The sequence below is a fragment of the Martes martes genome (genome assembly GCF_963455335.1).
Source record: "Martes martes genome assembly, chromosome: 5".
In the NCBI taxonomy this organism is placed as follows: Eukaryota; Metazoa; Chordata; class Mammalia; order Carnivora; family Mustelidae; genus Martes; species Martes martes.
This window is the reverse complement of record NC_137892.1, coordinates 130,494,604-130,511,621: the sequence shown is the minus strand read 5'-3', so window position 1 is coordinate 130,511,621 and position 17,018 is coordinate 130,494,604. Positions and strand designations below refer to the sequence as shown.

At 34.3% G+C, this 17,018-nt stretch overlaps 1 protein-coding gene across 1 annotated transcript in view; it reads right to left on the bottom strand.

Moving 5' to 3' along the window:
* The window catches only part of HCN1 (hyperpolarization activated cyclic nucleotide gated potassium channel 1), a gene marked incomplete at its 5' end in the record, with an annotated part of 390,251 nt that overhangs the window by 159,855 nt on the left and 213,378 nt on the right, over nucleotides 1-17,018 (bottom strand). The window lies entirely within an intron of this gene.

Genomic DNA, 17,018 nt, shown 5'->3' with positions numbered 1-17,018 from the left:
TAGTGATATTAAAGGAGATTAAAGGAGGGACGCCTGGGTGGCTCAGTGGGTTAGGCCTCTGCCTTCAGCTCAGATCGTGGTCCCAGGTTCCTGGGATCGAGCCCCGCATGGGGCTCTCTGCTCAGCGGGGAGCCTGCTTCCCCCTCTCTCTCTGCCTGCCTCTTTGCCTACTTGTGATCTCTCTCTCTGTCAAATAAGTGAATAAAATCTTAAAAAAAAAAGAGAGATTAAAGGAAAGGTAAAAAGAAAAATCAAACATTAATATTTGATGTCATTATATATATTGACAAAGAATCAGCATCAATTTGAGATAGATGTTGAGAATCTTTCAAATAGTTAAGGCAGGGACATAAATCACAGAGCTCAAGTATCACTAAAGGTCCGAGTCTGCCAGAAATCAAATATTGGTTTTGGTTTCTCTTCACTGAACATGATACTTGAGGAAATCAAGCTTACCCTCAATTATTTCTTTTATAGTAACAAGTTCAGATAAAATGTAGAACTCCCAGGATAGGATAATAGTATGTACAACAGTGCTTGGCACAGAGAAGACAATCCATAAATATTTGTTGACTGAGGGACATAAAGAAAGAATGAATCTAACTAAATTCTCTCACTTTAGAGTCCCAGAAAGTCTGCTTAATATTTATATCTAAATTAATTTTTTAGCCATTCCCACCTTTAAGACCAGATAAAGTTAAGGCCTCTCTTCCACCCACAATGTTAGCGAATATGTCACGTATGTTTTCGAGTCTGTCTGGCCTATTTTTGTAGGCCACTGTGACTCCTTGATCTCCCCAGGTGGCAGAGGACTGCTGCCCCTGGGAGTATAGGACCCTCTCCTCTGTGTTCTGCCCTGGTGGGGTTGTCATAGCACAGGCAACTGGGTCTCATTTAGCCCTCCATTTTGGAAAGAATAAATGTCCAAATCTTCCCATTACCTACAAGACTCGGTGATTTGAATGGCCCTGGATATCTTTCCAACGTCATTTTTGTACTCCTCTCTCTCTCTACTCCAGCCGTACCAATCAGCTTTGCATGCACTGTCCTTTCCTCCTGGACTACTGGCCTTCTAGATATTTGTGTAACTCATTCTTTCATTTCCTTGAGTTCTCTGCCTGAATGTCATCTTTTCAGAGATGCATCTAAGAACTGTTCCATTTTAAATAGATCTGCTTGACACAGGTCACTGCGTTCTCTTCTCTTGCTTTTGATTTCTTAATACGATTTGAACTACTTGGCATTATCTTTCGATGTGTTTTATTTTGTTTATATTCTGTTTTCTGGGGAAAAAGAGATCATCATGAGGGCAATATTTTGTTTCATTATCAGTATTTTCCCACTAGATCACTGGGTATAAAAATAAACAAACAGATAGATGGTATAGATAAATAGGTGATAGATGAATGCTAATAAAGCATCCTAATCTCATTCAAATAAGTGGGTGCAAATTGATCCTGTCCATATTAGGGAGGAAGTAATTGCATATACAATACTTTCCCAAATCTTTTTCAGTCCAGCCTGAGTTTTACATTGCTTAAAACTGCCTTAAAACAGTCTTTTACATACTTAAAACTGAAGACGATTTCTCTTGTGATAAATTTAAGATGCTGCATATATCTTTTTCTTTTATCACTGACATAAAGGGTGATGCCATATACCCTAAAAATTAAGCTCTTCTTTATCTGGAATACTTAGAATCAAAAGCTTGAATTCTAGGTCCCTGGAATCATGTGACTGTCTACTATGGCTAGGGCTGCTGAGAAGTTCTAGATCTGGATTTATTAATTAACAATCACTCATCAGATACTTCTCAACAACAGGCAACACGGGAAGTGAAGAGAATAAGGGAATATTCATTCTGAGAAAACCCTTCTCAATGGATTCTGCTTGAATTTTGGCTGTTTTTCAGTAACATCAGAACTGCAAATGCACTATTTTTTTTCCTTGTAATGACAAAAAATTCCCATGGATCATATTTAATACCTTGTCTGTCTTATCTTTTTCTTTTATTTATGAATTTTATCTAGCCCATTTCTTTCAGTCATAGCTGGCTGATAATTTATCATATTACTGAAACAAATGATTAAACCGATTAGATTCATGGGAAGAAAATAAAAATTAATGGTACCAGTCTGGTAAGTACAGGATGAACCACTAATGTGAACAAATTCCCTCTCTCCCATGTTTCCCATGTGCCTTTAACAGTAACTGACTTTTCCCCTTTTGTAACTGGAAGAGAAAGGAAGAATTCTGCTTCTGAAGTCTGAAGGAAGAGACTGATGTATATAGTGGCAAAGCATATATTCCTGGTGTCACCATATGAACTGCTTGATAATTTGAGAACTTGCAAGCTGATGGTCTGTCGGCTTGAAATCAGGCTTGCAGGTGGTTTTTCTTCCTCCCCTTTGGAACACATACCGTTTTTCAAAAAATAATCATTATGTAAAATGATATATAAATATATAATTAAATATTATGTTTCTACATCTACAAAATTATGGCATTTTCTCTTAAAATCTGAATATCTAGCTTTCCTTGACAACTCTGGGCATCATTAGGCATACATTTCCACATGAGAATTACCAGCTGAAATTGAATGTGGCTGTGTCCCTTAGATAAAATAAGTCCAATCTGGTTCACCAGAAGCACGAGGCTGTTCTTTGTCTTACACTTGGTCAGATTCACAGATTGATATCACTAGATTGGCTCTTGTAGGCATGTAAGTTTTCTATCCATTTTGAAGTCAGTTTGGTCAGGTCAGACAATGTTTGGGTAATGCCCTTTAATGGAGTTGGTGGCATTTTCTTATTTATTTATTTTTCCAAAGCTAGTTTAACCTGATAGTCTCAGGTTCTCATGTGTTTATTAAAGAATTTTTTCTATACAGCAAAACTTATACATTAACCAGTTTTTTTTTTTTTTAGAGAACAAAATTTCCTCATTGTTCTTGTTGACTTAGTTAAGCTTTTTAAGTAACTGGGAACTATTTTCGAAAGTTGGCAAAATATTTTTTTTCCTGTCATGTTAAATGGAATATTATGAACTATATTAAGTTACTATTTAATAATTGAGATTTTTAGGGACTACTGTGGTATATTCAACTGCAGTAAGCTACAAAGAGGCATAGACTAGGGTACTGGTTGATCTGAACCTGCATTAATCCATAGTCAAGAATTATTTTTGAGAATAAATTTTGGATACTTTTTCCATTTCTCTTGCCATTTTTCCATTTCTCTGGCAAATGACTAATCTAGAAGGGTATTTTTGTTATAATTTAAAATATTCTCTTCTTACTACTAATAAAGAAAAATAGAATAAATATTTATAAGACAAGATGTTCATAGTCAGTGGAAGGAGAGCCACATTACTTCTGAGTTTCTCAATCAAGGTGTGTTCATTAGTGATCTGTCATAATGAGTGATACAAATTTCTGAACTAAATTCAGCTACACAATAAGAGATGTATTATAAAGAAAACACTTTGAAAAGCAAAGAGCCTCTGTTTCTTGTTTACATAATTGAAAAATAATAAAAATATTTTTTATTCAATTTGGCATAATTCCTTTCCTGTTATACTCTTGGTAGGTTTTTACATTATGTAGGTGTGCTTAATGCTTTCTTAATACCTAAGGACTCTGTTAAATAATCAAGTGAATTGAGAAACATAGTTATTGAAAAATAAAGTTAATTATTGATGTGTCACAATGTCCTTAATTTACCTTACATCCAAATGAATTTATAAATGGATCTAAATTAGTTTTTAAAAGCACCATTTCAGGAATAAAAGTAGATAACCAGTGAGCACTTACATTTCAAAGAGATAATTAGATATCTTCTGGTCAGAAAGAAAATTGCCTATAGAATTAAAAGATCTTAGAATTTGATGCCCACAATTAAATTTTTCTTTCTTATAAAACACGGTTAGAATTTTCTGTTTCATGAACATGGGCAGAGTCTTAATTATTGACATATTGAAACAACAGTCCCCAAAGTGCAATATATTTTTTACATCCTTTTTTGAGTCATGTTTGATTCTTGTACTTGGCCTTTTTCTTTTTTCTTCTCCTCATCTTTTCGTAAGACTTTGTCTTAAAAATACCTTCTATTCGACTGAACAATTTATCCTCCTATATAATAAGATCTCGCATATGAATCTATAACCCAACATATTAACCATTTCTTTTTTGCTTTGTGTTAGCCGCATCTTTGATGGCTTCAGTGAGGCTATTATCAATATGTTGAAAAGACCTCAGATAATACTAATATGTTGAAAAACATCATATTCTAAAGCCATCCACTGAATATCTTCTATGTTGATAACAATTAATGTGCATTTTGCGATGTGGGAGCAGAAAGCAATCAGTTATTAACCCACTCAACTCTACTTTCTGTTAGTTTAAATATTTCATAATAAAATATCATTAAGAACCTTGCAGAAAGCCTTATATGAAGTACATGTACAATCTAATGTTCCTCTCAAAAAGGAAACAGTGGACTGGTATATGTACTTAGCAAGGCTTTCAACAAATTTTTAAGAAGTCTTTTTTCTCCCATGATATCTTCTATATTTTTATATTTATTTATTTGAGAGAAAGAGAGTGCACACATGATTAGGGGGAAGAGACAGAGAGAGAGGGAGAGGGAGAAGCAGACTCCCTGCTCAGCACGGAGCCCCGTGTAGGGCTCAACCCCAGGATCCTGGGATCATGACCTGAGCTGAAGGCAGCTGCTTAACCAACTGAGCCACCCAGGCACCCACATGGTATCTTCCATATAAAAGAAGAAGAAAAAATAAAACAGGCTGATCTGTTATGACTTGCTTTCGTTAAACCAGAGGTTGCTCTGACAAGAACAATACCTTTTCTTAATGATCACAAACAAATTCTTTTCTAACTTGGTGCAGAGGCTTACTTGGAATTGACATCAAAGAAATCAGGTTGCAATCTGCAGCATCTTTCTTCAGTTTCTCATTGTAAATTCAAACATTATTTACATATAGCATGGACAACCAGTTCTTTCACCATTCTCCTGGTTTATGAAACACCCTATGTAATCAACCAGTCTACCATATCTTCTTCAAGATATTACCATTTTAGGTGCAATGAGCATGGGCCAGGGAACAGAGCTCATTTAGAGTACGAAAGTATTGACTTTGAGTTCAATTTCCCTAGAGTTTATTCCAGTCTAGCCAGTTTAAAATATTCCAACCTTCACAGAAGATATTATTAAATAAGACAGAAAATACTCCACTCACAATCTGCCATTTCTTATCAGACCATGGACCCCAAGTGAAGGGTTTATTCACTCCCTATTCTTTGTTCCAACTATTACTAACTGCCATTAATGTTTCTTTCATTCTAAATGTTATACACAGCTACTCTAATGGATTCAAACTATTCATCTAGTATCTGTAGGAAGTAGGAAAATAAAGTTATTACAAATTCTTTTGATTTCCTCAGCCTGGCTTATGTATTATAAACTTTTTCTTTCCAAGCCTTTTAATATTTCTAAGTATATGGTATATCTGCTTCTATCTCAAGCTAGATCAAATAAACTTTTAAATGGGAGAATTATGTACAAATTTGTAGACAAGAAAAATCAATAATAGTTTATGTGTACTAAGTTCAGAAATCTAATAAGAACTGTTCTATGTATTTGACATGTATAAGCTCTTCCACTTACTTCAAAACTTGTTAGAATTATCTCTACATTACAGATGAAGAAACTAAGGCACAAATAGGCTAAGTCACTTATCCAAGGTCACAGAGCTATTAAGTGTGAGAGGAAGAGGTGATCTAAGTAATCTGGTTCCAGAGCTTGACCATGCTTAACACTTTACAATACTGTTACTCATGTTTAGTTTAAGATTACTTGCATGCCTCCTTTCAGATTTTTAACCTTTAACCCTAACAAACAAATTCAATTTGGCTTATGTTCACTTTTGTTATTTCTTCTATACTTCAGGAAATAATTTTGTGAATTAGGCAAGTCAAGATTTCATCAGTATTCAGATTTAGGGAATATAAGTATTCAATCTCCATCACAGATAATGTTTTCCCAGTGCTGTGATATGCCATGAATCTTCCCACATTTAATTAGTTTAGCACCTTTTAGTATGCCCGTCTATAATATCACTTTATTAATGTTTTCTTTATACTACTTATTTTATCTCCTCCAACATGCCAGACTTCTAATAGATGTGCATTTAGTTGACACACGGTCTCCTCCAATTAGGCCAAGTTCTTTCAAAAAGCCATAATTCTACCATAAATTTTAGTCCACAAAATTTTATGATTTACTTTAGAATTTATGTCATTCTGCCCATCTATGCCTTAGAATACTGCAAATCCAGAACTATACATTTTACTATGGTTATCCAACTCAAATCCTTCACTAAGAAAGGTTTTGGTAAACTCTATCTTATAAAAACAATAAAAGAGAAGGGGATTTCTATTTTACAATATCACCTGGACATACGATTTCTTCAAAGTTTTCAATAAGTCTTCATTCTTTCATTAATGAGAAAGAAGAGACAGTACGACTGCTGCCCTAGATCCACTTCTGTCGCAAACATTCTACTTGACTTTGAATAGATGTTTTGAGTGTCTCCTTCATAATATGTTCATAATGTTGGTTGTTGTATGTAAAATTACCTTTAAAAAGGTAAAGAACCATCGTAAAATTGACACTGTAACTAATTCATTCTTCATGACCAAATGACAATTTTCTGAGGATGGTTGTGAATGGATGTCACAAAAAAATGCATGAAGAACCAACTAACAATACATGATTACATATATTAAGTATCAGATACATATTAGAAGTTATAACTGTTACAGAGGTTATAATAGGTTATTATGAAAAAAATTTGGCAGAAATACACGCATAAACATACTGCTTACTTACTAGATGATTAATAAAAGATTTTTTTTTTAAATATTTTATTTATTTGACAGAGAGAAATCACAACTAGGCAGAGAGGCAGGCAGAGAGAGAGGAGGAAGCAGGCTCCCTGCGGAGCAGAGAGCCTGACGTGGGGCTCGATCCCAGGACCCTGAGATCATGACCTGAACTGGAAGGCAGAGGCTTTAACCCACTGAGCCACCCAGGCGCCCCATAAAAGATCTTAATAGAATATTACTTAGTGGGGTGCCTGGGTGGTTCAGTGGGTTAAGACTCTGCCTTCAGCTCAGGTCATGATCTCAGGGTCCTGGGATCGAGCCCCACATCCGGCTCCCTGCTCAGCACAGGCCTGTTTCCCCCTCTTTCTCTGCTTACCTCTCTGCCTACTTGTGATTTCTCTCTCTGTCAAATAAATAAATAAAATAGTTTTTTTAAAAAAAGAATATAACTTAGCATTGGGGAGCTTGGGTGGCTCAACTGGTTAAGCATCTGCCTTCGGCTCAGGTCATGATCTCAGGATCCTGGGATCGAGCCCCACATCGGGCTCTCTGCTCGGCAGGGAGCCTGCTTCCCCCCCCACCCCCCGCCTCTGCCTGCCTCTCTGCCTACTTGTGATATCTCCCTCTGTCAAATAAATAAATAAAATCTCTTAAAAATGATAAATTATAGATATATAATAACACTGATGACTGAAATGGAAAGGTACCCTCAGAAGAATGGCTTCCATAAATGTTGTAGATTATTACAAACTTTAAGTTGATTTGCTTAATATTTAGTGCATCAAACTTTTTTTTTTCCTTTTCCTTAAGAATTGATAACCAAGTTGAGAGCAGAATTACAAAAGTGCTAGAGAGGATGTAGCAATCACTTAATGGAGCATTAATGTTTTAATTTTAGTTTGGAAAAAGTGGGGAATAGTAATGGGTACTACGTGAAATGGTATTTTTCCCAATCATCTTATAGTTTTCTGTAACTAAATAAATTATTAAAAATACGAATCAGTGGCTGACTTTAGAACAAATGCAATAATTAAAAAAAGTTATCTAGCTTAGCAAACTCAATACCCAAAGAACAAATAATCCAATCAAGAAGTAGGCAGAGGACATGAACAGACATTTCTGCAAAGAAGACATCCAGATGGCCAACAGACACATGAAAGAATGCTCCACATCACTCGGCATCAGGGAAATACAAATCAAAACCACAATGAGATACCACCTCACACCAGTCAGAATGGCTAAAATTAACAAGTCAGGAAACGACAGATGCTGGCGAGGATGCGGAGAAAGGGGAACCCTCCTACGCTGTTGGTGGGAATGCAAGCTGGTGCAACCACTCTGGAAAACAGCATGGAGGTTCCTCAAACAGTTGAAAATAGAGCTACCCTATGACCCAGCAATTGCACTACTGGGTATTTACCCTAAAGATACAAACGTAGTGATCCAAAGGGGCACGTGCACCTGAATGTTTACAGCAGCAATGTCCACCATAGCCAAACTATGGAAAGAACCTAGATGTCCATCAACAGATGAATGGATAAAGAAGAGGTGGTATATATATACAGTGGAATACTATGCAGCCATAAAAAGAAATGAAATCTTGCCATTTGCGACGATGTGGATGGAACTAGAGTGTATTATGTTTAGTGAAATAAGTCAATCAGAGAAAGACAACTATCATTTGATCTCCCTGATATGAGGAAGTGGAGATGCAACGTAGGGGGTTTGGTGGGTAGGAAAAGAATAAATGAAACAAGATGGGATCGGGAGGGAGACAAAGCATAAGAGACTCTTAATCTCATAAAACAAACTGAGGGTTGCTGGGAGACAGGGGGTCGTGAGAGGGTGGTGGGGTTATGGACATTGGGGAGGGTATGTGCTATGGTGAGTGCTGTGAAGTGTGTGTATCTGGAGATTCACAGACCTGTACCCCTGGGGCTAAAAATACATTACATGTTTATAAAATAATTTAAAAAATTATAAAAAAATTTAAAAAGTTATCTAAAGGATGAAAACATAGTTTGTGGCAAATTGAGATGGTCTAACTGAATTATGTTTTCATTTTAATACAATTGAAATTAAAGATTTTTCTACTGGAAGTCCTTCCTTAACTTGCAGGAATCAGGATCTTAGATTATCACATTGATCACAGTGGTAAAGACTAACAGATGCTCTGTAAATACATATCAATTACTTTGCTGGACATTATAAGTAGACATTTTAATTCATATTTATTTCTATCTTAGAAAAATTTTTGTTAAATTTGTGATATGCCCTAGAAAATGCTAATGGGATGTAGAGAATGTATTATGATTCGTTAGTGTGTATCTTTTTATGACTTATAAAAATAAGATGGCAAATTCTTAAGGTCTCCTAATTTTTCATCATTATTAAGCTTATACAATTAGAATACATGTTTACAGTCCACAGATGGAGGTACTCATATCTCTATGCATGGGGTGTGAGATAGCAAGTTGTACAACAGAATCAGGGGTTAATTAAATCTTGTTTCTGTGGAACCATGTGGAACCATGTTTCTGAGGCACCTGGCTGGCAATATCAAAAGAGTATTTAAATGTTGGTCACTTTGGACCCATCTCTATATCCTCAAAGCACTGAGAAGGCCAGCCAATGATTCTTGTACATATTTTTAAGATCTTATCTGATAACTTGCCTACATTCGTTGGCATGTTGTAAGAATATATGTAAAACAACTGAAATAAAGATTCACAAGCCAAGTTCAGTTTTTTCATAGAATTACTCATTCCCAGAATATATTACATCTTTAAAAACAACAAAATACTTCTCAAAAATGATGGGGTATATAACAGGACTGTGAAAATGTTCATGCTAAGATTTAGAAAATGTTCTTGCTATTCTTTTTTTACATCCGTCACTTATCACATGGCTTTCTTCATGTCACCTCTGATTCTGCAACATATTCTGGGGTAACATATTTAGGTCAGTGGTAGTGGGAGGAGGAAAAAAAGAAGATGGAATGGGATGCAAAAAAAAAAAGAAAACTGTAGAAAGCCCTCCACTCTGGGAAGTGACTATATAACTTGTCCAGAATATTATCTGAATGTAGGTTATATAACCTATATAGTTCAGGTCTATGCAAGTCTCTATTTTTTGTAAAAGAGAGAGATATAACCTTGGTCTCTCTGGAAAGAGGGAACATTCATATGAATTGCCTCATGTCCATATAACTGTATGTGAACTAATACAGGAGAAATAATTAATCAGCTATTCCATTGATTCCCAGGTTGAAAACAATGTTACCATTTTATTCCAACCTCCATCAATTTAAAACAATATATCTCATGTGAAATCTAAATAAGTGAGAAATTTAGAATAATGGGAAGATACAATTTCATTACCAGATTCTTTTGGATTTATGGCAGTAGTAAAAGAAGAAAACTTACCCAACATATACATACAAAATGCAATGAGTTTTTCAAGTATTTTCATATATATTCCAAGTTCTTCTAGTGACTCAAACAATATATAGTTGGTTAACAGGAACTGAAAACTGATAATGACTGAAGTTCTTTGGGATCCATGAAGTAGAATCTATAGTAAGTTTGGCACAGACTCAAAGGGAAATAGGGATTTTATTACCAGCTCCTACACTATCTGCCTCTGACTTTATGTAAACCAGGTAATAATTCTGAGTCAGATTTTTCATCTGTAAAATGGGAATGAATATGTTTTCATTTCATTCAGAATAGATGAAATAATGTGATACATGTACTTTTGTAATACATTCACAAAAGTTTTTATAACATTCACATTTGGAGAAAATATTGGACTGCAAGATATTTTGTATCTTTCCCCAATTTTAATAGGTGTCTTTTGTTAGATAAGGTAACTGAATGAATGGTGCTTCTTTTAACCATTCAGTGTTTTAAATTTAAGAGAGAGTCTATATAAGAAAAAAGAAAACCATGTTTGCAACTTAAGGACTGGTCTTATTGATCTATCTTACTGATAGAGCAACTTAACATAGCCACAGACAATTATAAGTAATATCCTTTATCCTCTCTATTATGGAATTATCATTCATTTTGAAGTTTTTCTGAAATCACATGTCATTTGAAAACAAAATCCCAGATTAGGATTTATTTCCATGTGTTCCTTCCCATAGAAGAATACATGTGGGAGAATGAACAATGCAGTATATGAATTGTTACACTTTTGTGATTAGGTTGACTTTCTATCCAAAAAAGAGCAGTCACCAGGCTGGCCTTCCTAATGGGCAGAAACAGGATGGCAAAGGGGAATCACAACACTCAGCAGGCTGCTGACCTACTTTGTTATTATAATTTATAGGAGTTATGAATGCATTTTTTTTTTCCTGTAAAGCTACATGGTGACTTGTCAGCAAATTAGTTACCTTTGTTAGGACTTTTAAAAAATTCCGTTAAAGTAATATATTCTCTATTTTTAAAAAGTCAGTAATATAATAATACAATTTCTGATTTATAGAATTTCAATTCTAAAATACATTGCCAGACCTCAAGAGGAGAGATGTATTTTTAATTCTTAATTATATTATCTTGGTTATATTGTTTCAATCAATCATTACTTACCTAGTTAATTGGGCTTATAAAACAAAAAGTGAAGCTACTTTAATTTTGTCTTCATACATTTGCTAGCCTATCAATAGATAATAATTTAATCCTCATAGGTTTCAATGTTCTACTTGTATATGGGGGCCTCCTTTTCCCCCCCAAAATAATTGGCTTGAAATAGGAGATATTAATAAACAACTCTTTCTACCCAAGCCCCCTCTTCCAGCACACATTTATTTTGATCATTACAGTTTTTGAGCTAGTCATGACTAACATGTCTCAATCTCCACTCTTTGCTGAAGGTTCCTGATCCAAAGCCAGCTGTCCCCCTATTTTGTCTCTCTCCACCTTTAGTTTATACTCCTCATAGACTTTATTTCCATTCAAGCAATGCTGCCACTAGCATACCAGTGTGTGAGTTAGAAAAAAATAGTGCTCTCTGGGGGGCTAAATCAGGAAGACAAAGAGTTTTGTAAGAATGGCTATATTTCCAAGTGTATGTAGCAAGGCAAGAAAGAGGGCAGGATCTAGCTAACACTCTTCCCCTTGTTTATAAGTTTGGGCAGTACATACATTTCAAAGGCCTTAATTCAAATTCATGTTAAGGGCTTTTGCACATAATTTTCTATTCCCTTAGATTAAAAAAATCAAAAATTTAAATCTCTATATAGTTTTTAGCACCTAGAATGAAATGGTACGAATGAAACCTTGTTTGAATGTAAGCACTATGAGGGCGGAAACTTTATCTCATTCTCTAGTGTACGTTCAGCGCCTAAGATAATGCCTAGCACAAACAAGCACTCAACAAATTACCTATATGAAAGAATAAGTAATATACATTCATTCCACAGTTGAACTATGGAAAATTGAGTGATTTGCCTAAAATCACAAAAGTTTTAATGGTGGAGGCAATTCTGAAATGTGTCTCTAAATTCAATTCTGCCAGATTTTGCCATCCCTTTTCTATTGTCTAAATGAGTCAGGATAAGCTATGTTACATTGTGGGCTACAAATTAAAAGGATGCCTCTGGAGAGGCAAAAAAAGACCTGGAGGACTGCAAAAAAATAAAAAAGATTTTCAATGCTTAGACCTATAAGAGAAATTTGAAACTGCCACTCAGAGCCCATTGATCATAACCATCAGAGGACACATCCAAGAGGAAGGGATCTGGAGGATGTGGAGTGTGTGACCATTTGGTTATTAGTAACACACTAATAATTCGAGATACACTGTCTGAAATGAAAATGAAATTTTGTAGTAATCTAGATTTTCCAACCAGATCTCTTGTTTTCTCCACATAAATATTAATTAGAACCTTTCAGACATTTAGATATCTTATTTTCTGATATTCTTAGTATGGTTCATATAGACTTCATGAATTTTGAGTATTTTTATATTGCTCATGAGTTGGCCAAGTGATCACATATCTTCGAAGAAATAATTTGATGTACAAATTATTAAAGCAAAAACTATCCAAGGAAGAACATTTAAAATGCATAAAGAATAACCCCTTTACACATAATTTTTAAATAATTTTGATGATTACCTATTTAGTATAAACACAGTGTTTATTTGGCAACATATACAAGGTTGGCATAGGATCTGTGGGGAATGTAAATACTGATAAAACATATTGCCTGCCTTCTAGAAGGCATCTCTCAAGACGAAGTAATGCAAACAGTCCTTCAAATCACGACAAAATGAAACATAATAAACGGCACTGTGTTGGCTCAAATTATTTTGATTATTATGTTACTGAAACAAATACAACTCTACGGTGAAAATTCTGTGTAGCATTTAATATGATGTCACTTAGCCCTTATTTGATATAAATTGATCATTAATTATTAAGCTTATAAGTGAGAATTATTTTATATGGCACAAAGCACTTCAACTATAAAAGCAAATCCAGACTCCATATTTAGGTCATTCAGATGATTGTAGATTCATAATGTGTTTACCTTGAAACCTTTCAAACTATCACCAACATATATTTATACATTTACAAGAATGCTGGGAGAAAACCTGTGCCTCCCTGAGGGTAAATCTTTAGACTTCCATTAGAGAAACACTACTATAAGGTGCCTGGGTAGCTCAGCATCCTACCTCCGGCTCTCTGCTCAGCGGGAGTCTGCTTCTCCCTCTGTCCCTATTTGTACTCTCTCTCTATCAAAAAAATAAATAACATCTTAAAAAAAAAAAAAAAAAACTAGAGACACACTACTATAGGAATGCACTAGTTAGCTGCAAATCCTTCTGTAAAGTCATTCCTTAAATTATGTCAAAATTAATACTATGTTCAAATGTATCATAATTTTTATTTTCTTAGACTTTTAAAATGAGTATTTCATGATTTTATGACTTAAACCAAAACTGCCACTGCTAATCACTTCAATAATGAACTATTACAGTTTTAGTGTGATATGCCTAGAATCATAGTCACAAAATATGAGAATGGCATGATTTTCAGAACTAATTTCATTAGACTTTAATTATCTGACCAATCCAAGATTTTCATTCAGACAGAATTCTATAATTCAAATATTTCTTGAATGAAATATTCAACACAAAAGGTTATATTATAAATGAGGAGCACAACTAATCCTTGTTTAAGTCGGATTTGTCAAGTCAGTATCTCTCATCTCATCAATTCAAGTAGCCTACCATGTGCTAGTGATTAACTCTTAAAAAATAGCATTTAAAGAATTCTTCCAATGAGGAATTTATAAAGACTGCAAAGGAATTCGCTGAGAGGAACTGAAGCTATTTCTATGGAAGGAATGGCAGATTAGAAAAAGTTAAGATAAGAATATATTGAACAAATTACCAGTGACGGATATAGTATAGTCATAGCGTTACTCTGGATTTCCTGTTATAGGACATATACGATAACTAGCTAGTGATATGTAGATAATGATATAGATATGAATGCAAATGTGTTTCAAAAATATTAAAAATACATATAAAAAGATATATGTATACATATAAATGAAAATATGGTAAGGAGGATTTAAAATAACACTTAAGGATATAAATCATTTATGAATGCAAAATATGAAAAAGAAGGAATAAGGAATTCACCCAACACCCTAATCTTTAACCATAAATTATTTAGTATCGATGTCAAATGTCATAGAATTGTCAAGCACATACCTAAGAATGATCGATACAATGTCCTGCATCTACCCTGACCTGGCTTCTCATTTTTTGCCTTCTGAATTTGATTTTGCTTTTCTACGTCTACATCTCATATCCATCCTGCTGCTTTTTAGTGTTAGAGCTCAAATGCTGATTTTCGAGTGATGTGACAACAGGTTTCATTTCTTGTCATTACTTTTCTTAACTAATTTTTACAATCTACACAACACGAGATATTCTAAGATTTAGAACAGAAATTACGAAGTCAGATAGCTAGGCATTCTAATTTTTTTTTAAGATTTTATTTATTTGACAGAGAAAGAGAGCTCACAAGTAGGCAGAGAGACAGGCACAGAGAGAGGGGAAAGCAGGCTCCCTGCCGAGCAGACAGCCCAATGTGGGGCTCAGTCCCAGGACCCTGAGATCATGACCTGAGCCGAAGGCAGAGGCTTAACCCACTGAGCCACTCAGGCAGCCCTAGGCATTCTAATCTTGGTTCTATTCATCTACTAACCTGTGTGCTATTGAACAATTAGACTAACCTCTAAAAATTTCAGTTTCTGAACTGTAAAATGGGGGATAATAGTTTTCACCTCATTCTGTTGCTATGAGGACCAAATAAGAGCATATTTCAAAGCACCAGGGCTCATATATAGTAAGCAAGATAGATACATGGAGGGTGCTTTTTTCTTACATTGGATTTTACTTCTTTATAACTCCCTTATTATGTAAATACACTTTGCTTTGTTTTGCCGTAATGGAAGGTTTTCCAGAGTTCAATGGCTTTAGGATGGAAAATAATATCTTCATGGTCAAAGGACACCATGGAGATCCTCTACCGATATAAAAATTATCTTTTTTATGGTTATCTCCTTCATATCACTAATATTCATAATATATTTCTGGTCTTTATAGTTGAAAGTAGAAGTGATATGGACATTTTGGATATATACTTAACTGTTTCCTACCCTTGACATTAAAGTTAAACATGAAAATAATGTTAAGTAAATGTGAAAGCAAGTAAAAGCCAATTTATAAGTAAACCTACCCCTCAGAAAAGATTCAAGAAAAAAACTTGCAAATTCAGGAAAGGTATTTTGTATAACATTAGGATATAATAAAATTTGACTATGTTAGATTAAATACAAACACACAAAGCAAACACATGTAGACACATTTAAAAAATGATCAAGATATAAAAATTTTCTTCAGTAAATGTGCTTAGCACTAGATATATTAAGGAGTATATTCCCATATATTATAATTACACAACTATATGCACTTTATGGATACCCCAAAATAGTTCCTTTACTCTTCTAATAAAGACAATACCTATTTTTCTGAAAGATACCTCAGGGTAATTTAAAACAAAAATTATTTGCGAACTTAAATAGTAGTTAGTGTCAGCGATGAATCATCTTCTGACAGTAGTGTTAGTGTTTTTATACCACACACTCAGTTAATAGCTAGACTATAAAGCTGTGGCTTTTTCTTCCTCCCACCCCCGCCAAAATATTTTAATAATGTCTTCACATTTTTTCTTTCAATGATAAATAAAAAATAAAGATCTATAATTAAGAAGACTTCATGTACTCAAAAAGTGACCTGCACCTTGCTTTGATTTTTAGGTAGGGAAACACAAATACAGTATTTCTCAAATGAACTTCCAATAAAGGTGGTTAGATTACAACAAACTACTATGTCAGGCACTGTTCTAGGCACTACTATAAAGAACAAAACAGACAAATTATTTGACTTAATGGAACTGACATTTTGTGTAGAGGACACAGAGAAATAGAAATAATAAATAAGTGTGTGTGTTATTAAATTCTTTTCAGATAAAATATTAACCAGTTTGGTACTGTATTAGATAGAGTGGTCACACACTAGTTTCAGTTAGGCAGTGACATTTAAACAGATATGAATGAAATGAAGGAGAGATCCAGGTGAATATCAAGTCTCAAAGAAAGGAGTTAAAGGGATAAAGAAGGCAGGGACTGGGAGAGTAGGAAGGAGGGAGGAAAATAAGTCAGCCGGAAGAAAGTAAAGAAAGAAGACTGGACCTCTTAACAGGTAATGTCAACTCCTCTTTTCTTCAAATACAAAGCCTGAGCTATAGTTATTAGAAGAAAAAATATATGTTATTAAAATGTCCGTATCACTTCTACAATAATAAGCCCAGAAATTAACATGAACATTTTGGGAAGAAAGAGGGCACTTGATTTAAGTCAAAGTTAAAATTTTGTGAGAGTCTCGTAAAATTTATTGTCCATTATTTGCAATTGTTCCAATTTCTTTGTAAGTCTTGTACAAGATAGATCAAACACATGTTCTCTTTTTAAAACCCATGTTCTTAAAAATAAATGTGACTATGAATATACTTAATTAAATAAATCAAATT